An 8,146-nucleotide genomic window follows, 5' to 3' on the forward strand; every position below is an offset into this window, starting at 1 on the left:
ACTATCACTGATCTGGATGGAAATTGAGTATTTATGAAGAATATCAGGCTTTAAACTTCAACTTGTATTGTTTCAAATTCAAATCAGACTTTAAACATCTCCTTAGAATTCTTTTAAACAAGAAAAATGTCTTTTGGCTTAAGTTTAGAGATATCCCAGAATATAGATTACAACTTGTAATCATGTATTTGTGAAAACTTATTAAGGTGGTTTTTTAAGACTTCCTATAAAATAGGTACAGTATACCAGAGACCATTTCCCACTTGCCTCACCCCCCCACTAGTATTATGTATACTTGAGACCAGAGCCAATTTTTGACCCTTTACTAATTTATTTTATTGAAATGATATATACTTATTTTATTGAAATAATTATATAATCAGAACAACCTACATTGTCATAAACTGTTCTCTAGTTCCACTAACTTCTATTTTCATGACTGAACCATCCTTTCTTCTGGACCTGTGTATAAGTTCTTCCTTTCGTCTTGAACATCATACCCCTCTTAGCATGCTAACTTATCATCCATCAAGTCCTAGCTTAGAGATAACCTCCTCCAGGGAGCCTTCTGTCTCCAAGACTGGGCTGGATGCCTGTCCTCTATCCTCCCATGTTATCTTGTACTTTTTCCTATCAAAGCCCTTAATGTAGTAGGTTAGAATTATTTATTAGATCTGTGTCTTGTTCTTAGACCAGTGGTTCTCAAATTTTTTGGCCTCAGGATGTTTTGTATTCTTAAAAAGTATTGAAGACCCTGAAGAGAAGTATATATGGGGGTAATACCTACTGATATTTATTGTATTAGAAATTAAAATTAAGAAATTCTTAAAATTCTTATTGATTTGCTTAAAATAACAATACAAATGTATTACATGTTAACATCTAAAAACACATTTTTATGAAAATAATTATATTTTTCAAAACAAAAATTTCAGAGAGATAAGTAGCATTGTTTTACATTTTTGCAATGGACTCTCATATCTGCCTTTACATTTAACATGTTGCAATAAATTGTTTTGGGTTGAAACATATGAGGAAAGTCCAGTCTCAGAGACATCTGGAGAAGGGAGGGATATTTTATTTTACTTTATTTTATTTTTATTTTATTTATTTATTTGATAGAGAGAGAGAGAGAGAGAACACAAGTGGGGTGAGGGGTAAAGGGAGAAGCAGACTCCCCGCTGAGCAGGGAGTCCAATGTGGGGCTCAATCCCAGGACCCTGGAATCATGACCTGAGCCAAAGGCAGACGCTTAACTGACTGAGCCACCCAGGCGCCCGGGGAGGGATATTTTAATAGCCTTTTCAAGGATATTCTTCTTAATACTATGCTAAAACTTGACGAGTGGTAGATTCTTAAAGTTCATTTTCAATGTGTAATCAGAAAGCCAATCAATGAACTTTCTGTATTTTGTTACATTAAAATCCATTGGTCTATTTTCCACTTTGAATGGATCTTTCCTCAGTGTATGATTTTGTAACATCATACAATTTTGTAATTTGGAAAAGAGTGATTTGCTGAGTTATATACATCATTCCAACTTGACCATTTCACTGTATAATATCAAAAAAATAAATTTGTTAATATCACTACCATTCTCATCAGAGAAGTCTTTAATTATTGGGAAGCTACAAGCTCTTGTTTTCTAAAACTCTAAGTTTCATTTGAAAGCTCAAATTGTATTATTGGCTATAAATACTGTCGGTTGTTCTCCTTGAAAGGACAAGCTCACTTTGTTCTTTTTTGAGAAAACCTCTGCCAAATAACCACAGTTTGTCAATCGTTCTTTTAATAAAAACTTTGTTCCATGAAAAAAGTGGCTAGTTCAGCTTGCAACTCAATCACACAAATGTTTTTCCTTTGACAACCATCGTACTTCAGTATTCAGCAAAAGTACTTTATGTGTACCTATTTCATTACACAGAATATTAAAAAGATGTATACTTCAGGTTGAAGTTTAATAAAATTAATCATTTTTCCTGCTTTGTCAAGGATGTTCTACTGTCAAATTGGCATTTTTTTTCTGTGCGGGGGCGGGGTACCACTGCCTTGATGAATGTTAAGGAATTCATGCTAAGTTTTATCCACCATTACTTCTGTACCCTAAGTGCAAATGCCAATAGAGTAAAAAAAAAATGCCATCTTAGTATTATGGAAAAAGTAGCCTGACCATGAAGATCCCCTGGAAGGATGTCATGGACCCTCATAGGTTCCCTCACCATGCTTTGAAACCTCTGACTTAGAACATAAATTTCTTAAAAGCAGGAACTGCTATCTCAGTATTTGTGTGTCCCCAAGACCTGCACAGCATCTGGCACATAAATAAATAGATTCAGTAATTTTCTGTTTGCCTAACATTTTCCTCCCCTCTTGCAGAATGTTCTGAACCTAATTTACTTGCTTTGATGACTCAGGGTCATCACTGTGAACATTGGCTGAAGTACAGTTGCAGCTATTGGGATGTTGTCCCTGCCATAAATTGTCAAGTATGTATTTCATATAGGGGATTTTACTCACTCATTCTTGGTCTGTTTGCCTCCTTCATTGCTGATGGACTGGCCGCTACTCACTCACTGATGATATTAATGTTATAACCTTGAAGAAATATCTCTAACTTCCTCCTTTTTTATGTAGTTTTTAATCTGTAAGTTTAGAATAGTAAGTGAATTAGGCCAAAACAGCTTCTGAGCTGTCTATTGAATCAAGCGCATGAGCTTTAGTGCATGGATTTGCCAATATTTATTTGGTTAACCAGAGGCCACTTTCAATTTTGTTTCTTATGCTGAGTCAACCCCTGTGTCTCTGAGATTTCGGGATAACTGAGTTTTGTATCGATGAAGTTTTGCTATCCATGTGATTGCAAAAATTAACCAAAATACACTAACTTATAATTCAAGTTAAATAAAACCATATATCTACTGTTACACGGATGAAGGTACAGATCTTCCTTGACTTATGATGGGGTTATGCCCTGAAAAACCTATCATAAGTTGAAAATATTGTAAGCTGAAAATGCATGTAATACACCTACCCTATAACACATCATAGGTTAACCTGGCCTGCCTTAAACTTTATCAAAACACTTAAATTAGCCTACAGTGGGGCAAAATCATCTAACACAAAGCCTATTTTATAATAAAGTGCTGAAGATCTTGTATAATTTATTGAATACTGTGCTGAAAGTGGAAAACAGAGTGGTTGTCAGTGTATTAGTTGTTTACCTTTGTGTTCACACGGCTGATGGAGCTGCAGCTCGCTGCATCATGAGAGTTTTCTGTGCTTATTGTCTCCAGGGGAGGAAACATACATCCACTAACTATAACATGTGATTATACAAAATGCATGCAAATTCTGCCTCCCTGCCATCTTGTGCTGTTTTGTCCCCTTAAAGAACTACCTAACGTAGTATTTCCCAAAATGTTTTCTATGGCATACTAGTGAGAGTTTCTTAGGGGTACCAAGGGGGAAAGAGGTCCTGGGGTCACAACACTACTTCATCTTTAAAAATTTAACTTCCGGGGGGGACTTGGGTGGCTAAGTTGGTTGAGCAACCGACTTGATTTTGGCTCAGATGGTGATCTTGGGGTTGTGCGCTCAGAGCCCTGCATTGGGTTCTGCGCTGAGCTGGGAGTCTGCTGGAGATCCTCTCGTCCTCTCCCGCTGCCCCTCCCCCACTAGCACTCTCTCTTGCTCTCTAAATAAAGAAAATCTTTCAAAAGATTAAAAAATAAAAATTTAATTTCTAACTTGTGCACTCAGCTTGTGCTATATTAGTTTATATCTAGTCATACTGTTCTGTAAGGTGGTTAAAATTAAGAGTGCATTAAACTCATTTTAAAAGGCCACTTTTAAAACTGCCATCAGTGTTTTGTGTTAATTCTTTCTTAAAAAATATTCTCAAAGAGACCCCAAGAACGTACTCATGGAATACTCACTGTGACGTCTAAGGGTATAGACAGCAAACAGCAACGAACATTTCTTTTCAGATAAAATAAGTGTATTTAACAGCATGTTCATGATCAGTGATTGCAACATTCTCACATCTTTCTTACTTAGTAGAAATAAAGAAACTCACTCATCCCAAATCTTTCTTTCTTTCTTTTTTTTTTTTTAAGATTTTATTTATTTATTTGACAGAGACAGAGATAGTGAGAGCAGGAACACAAGCCCCGGGAGTGGGAGAGGGAGAGCAGGCTTCCCGCCGAGGAGGGAACCCGATGTGGGACTCGATCCCAGGACCCTGGGATCATGACCTGAGCCGAAGGCAGACGCTTAACGACTGAGCCACCCAGGCGCCCCATCCCAAATCTTTCTTTGCAGTGGTGACCCCAGGGTGTCACACAAGAAGAGGGAATTGTCTGGGTTTCAGGTTTGAATGAGGAGAAAACTTTTAAGTTAAAGCTATCATAATTAATCAGCCCATCCGACAAAGAGGCCCACCACTTGGGAAAGTCAGCGATTTCCATTGCCTGGAGCCTTGAGGTCTCCGGGATGGTGAAGCGAGCTGTGAAGGTGCAGCTCCTGGCCTTGAGGTCTGCAGTGAAGCTTTGTAAACCTATGGGTGGAGTTGCTGGTAGCCGGCGGCGCAGCATTGGCCAACTGGGAGGGCGCGCAGGCTCAGGATTCCAGAAGAATACAGCAGTCTCTGCCTTCAGTTTCCCCTTCCCCAGTGTCAGTTACCTGCGTCAGCCACTGTTCAGAAGCAGATGACCCTCCTTCTGACGAATCATCAGAAGGCCAATAGTAGCCTAACTGTACGTCAGCGCCTACGTCATTCTCCTACGTCTTCCCCTCCTGGAGCCATGTTCTCTTCTCACAGCGTCAGAAGCCCGTGAGTACCGTAAGATATTTTGAGAGAGACCATACTCACGTAAATTTTCTTACACTGTATTGCTGTAATTGTTCTATTTTGTTATTAGTTATTATTATTAATCTCTTACTCTGCTGAATTTATGAATTAAACATCACAGTTATGCATGTGTAGGATTTAGTACTCTCCGAGGCTTCAGGCGTCCGCTCAGGGTCTTCGAACGTGTCGCCCACGGATAAGTGAGGGGGACTGCTGTGCTGGAGATTCCACTCTTCCCCAAACATTTGCAACTGCCGGAACATGGCATTAAAGAATACAGATCTCACTTGCCACCGTATTTCCGAAGCCGGGGAGATGGGGCGTGCGGAGTGTTAGGCAGCTGATTGCAATCAGTTAGCCTGATAGGGAACTTGCCCTGGTTCTCCTCTCTGAGCCGTGGCTACATCTGGGAGAATAGGATTGTCTGCAGGCAATCACTGAGCTTTGGGGTATGGAATTCACCAAGGGCCCTATGAAGTCCCAACAAATACTTAACACAGCTGAAAGGTGGGTTTGCAAAGGCTGCCATGCCCACTTTCACACCTCACGTAGTGAGTTTTACTAGGTCATCAAATTGCTAAACTCCTTTTTGGGATACAATGTGTCTATTACATCAGAAAAGTCTCCTAAATATGGGACTGAAAGGTGGAACATGGCCTTCTATTCCCAAGGAACGTTCTTCACAGTGGTAACCCAAAGAGATAGTAGGCCTGAATCTGGGCTTCTCTCTCTTGAGAAAATCATGCACTACTCTAAAGCTACTGGCCTTCCTGCCGGACAGTTCCTCTGGGCATAGGAAAATTCAGCCATTCACTAAAACCAAACAGCCCGGGAGTAGAAATAGGTGGCAAACACCATTGGAAAAACCAGGTTGAGTCTAACGTGAATAAATTCCTTCTAGATACATCTTGAACTAAAAGCCAGTCACATTTCTAAGGGATGGGGGACTATTCGCTGGTTTGAAATGCTCAAACCTTGACTTTAATATACTTTATCATAGTACTTGTCAGTTGAGCCTTAGCTTTCCTGGTTGACTCAAAAAGATTTGTTTTACCGTGAGAGAATAATAAAGAGAAAGTTTTTCCTAGAGCAGGATAAGGTTTTAGGGGCCCCATCCTGCCTAGACCCCAGTGAACCAGAAGCAGATGCAACCTCTCAGTGCACAAATATGAGGTGTCCCTGGCTCTGAAATCTGAATCAGGAAAGCACAAAGGGTTTTATAGGTTCAGTGCCAAAAGCTCAACATTTAATAGTAATTATATCTTAATTTTTACCGAACTCTTACTATGTACATGGCACTTATGCCAAGTTTATGAGGATACTTTCATTTTAATCTTCAAATATCTCTACAAAATGGGTCCCACTCAGGCACTGAACAGATATTTCTTGGGTGCCATTCTGGAATTATTGCTGAGATGCAATAGTAAACAGGATGATGAAGTGCCTGCTCTGGGAGTACTTACCTTCCAGGGGGACAGAACTGAACAAATGGATTCTTCCATGCAATAAATGTTATTGATTACCTATTACGTGCCAAGCGTGGTAGGAATACAGCAGGGACACAAACAAAAATATTTGCGCTCGCAGAGCTACATTGTAATGGGGAAAAGACAAACAATAAACTAAAGAAATAAGTAAATTATACAGTATGTTATACAATAAGAACTAAGGAAAGGGAAATAGGGGAGGTATGGGGTGCAATTTCAGATAAGGAGATAAGGGACTTTCTTATTGAGCCGGTGCAAAAAAATGCATAAACAAGGTAATCTCAAAGAGCGGCAAATTTTGCGACCATAATAGATCAGAGTAAAGAAGGAAACATGAATTGTGGGGAGAAGGTACTTGAAATTATTTGGCCAAGAAGGACTTCTCCACAGGGTCATATTTGAAGGAGATTTGCAGTGTGTGAATGAGCCAGCCATGTGAATCACTGAGGGGAGAGGCTTCCAGAAGTTCTGAGATGAGATTGATGTTGGTGCATATGAGAAACAGAAAGAAGGGCAGCTTGGCTCTGTCTGATGAACACAGGGGAGGGGGAACATGATGTGAAATAAAGTTGAGGAGGTAGACTGGGGTGGAATCATGCACTGTATGCTGTCATTAACCCATCCTCCAAATGAGGAAACTGAGGCTTGGGAGCAGTGCCATCAAGGTCTCCCTGTATTGGGACTCCACTGGCTCCAGAGCTCATACTTAAAACTGTCCACACATGCTCACCCCATTTGGGCAGCACATAGCTAGTAAACAGTTACAGACTGTAGAATAGATGTGGAAGCAAACATTGCATGCCAGTCCACTTATCCCAGGGGGAACCTAGAACATAAATACATCCAGGTTAGTGATTTCCATGCAGGCTTACCCAGGGAGGGGGTCAGGGAGGCCTGGGTGCTAGTCCCTAACCTTGAATAGGGCCCCTCAGTGTCATTCTGGCCTCCCAGCACCTGGAGCCCCAACCAAGAGGAAAGATCCCTGAAAATCTGGTTATCTCTAATCCTAGGCTAGGAGACTCTAGCTTTTCCTTCAGTGAACTCCTGTACATGGTATTAACAGCAGGTGTAAGCAGGACACCCAGCAGCCCCCATGCCCTACCTGCTTCCCCAAGTGGGACTGCCCACGGAATATATATGTTAGAGGAAAATGAACTTAAGGACACCTTTTGGATACTAATCTTGATCCCTATCTGCCCCACCCCCATGGTACTCTCTGCATTCTCAGAGCTTTCCAAGGAAAATGTCTTTTTTTTTTTTTTTTTAAGATTTTATTTATGTGAGAGCACGCGTGAGCGCACTGAGTGAGGGGAGTGGCAGAGGGAGAAGCAGGCTCCCTGCTGAGCTGGGAGCCCCTCTGCGGGGCTCAATCCGAAGACCCCAAGATCATGACCAGAGCTGAAGGCAGACGCTTGACTGACTGAGCCACCCAGGCGTCCCTGGAAAATGTCTTTTTATAGACACAGAGTAACAACAACAACAACTTTACTAAAAATTGGGAGTTTCGGTTTCCTGGTTTTGCTTATTTCCCTGTCTCACCTCCCTCCACGCACTGTGAAGCGTTCAGCAGCTCCTGAGCATGTGCTTCAGTAGGCGATTTGGCTACTGCAAGCAATTCTGAGTTTTGAATAGAAGACAGTGTTCTCTGTGTTTTAACCTAAATCCTGGCTCTTGCCAGGGATGCTAGTTATCTATAGGGCCTCCACTCTTCCTGAATCAGGTTATGGAATCGGCAGTGATGCCAGTCCTGTAGGGAGGCTGTCAAGTGGCAGCCACCCCATGAAGGCTGGGCTATCAGTGCTGGCTAATG

The 8,146-nt window shown here is 41.1% G+C and overlaps 1 long non-coding RNA gene across 1 annotated transcript in view; it reads right to left on the bottom strand.

Annotated features, from left to right (window-relative positions):
- Positions 1-5,625: 5,625 nt before the first annotated feature.
- LOC145722690 (uncharacterized) overlaps positions 5,626-8,146 on the bottom strand; it is a 144,993-nt gene continuing 142,472 nt past the window's right edge. The window contains exon 11 of the long non-coding RNA XR_014147137.1: positions 5,626-7,162. This is a non-coding gene — a long non-coding RNA (uncharacterized LOC145722690). The remainder of the gene's footprint in view (positions 7,163-8,146) is intronic.

The sequence above is a fragment of the Leptonychotes weddellii genome, chromosome 7 (genome assembly GCF_054177405.1).
Source record: "Leptonychotes weddellii isolate Sample4059 chromosome 7, ASM5417740v2, whole genome shotgun sequence".
Lineage (NCBI taxonomy): Eukaryota > Metazoa > Chordata > Mammalia > Carnivora > Phocidae > Leptonychotes > Leptonychotes weddellii.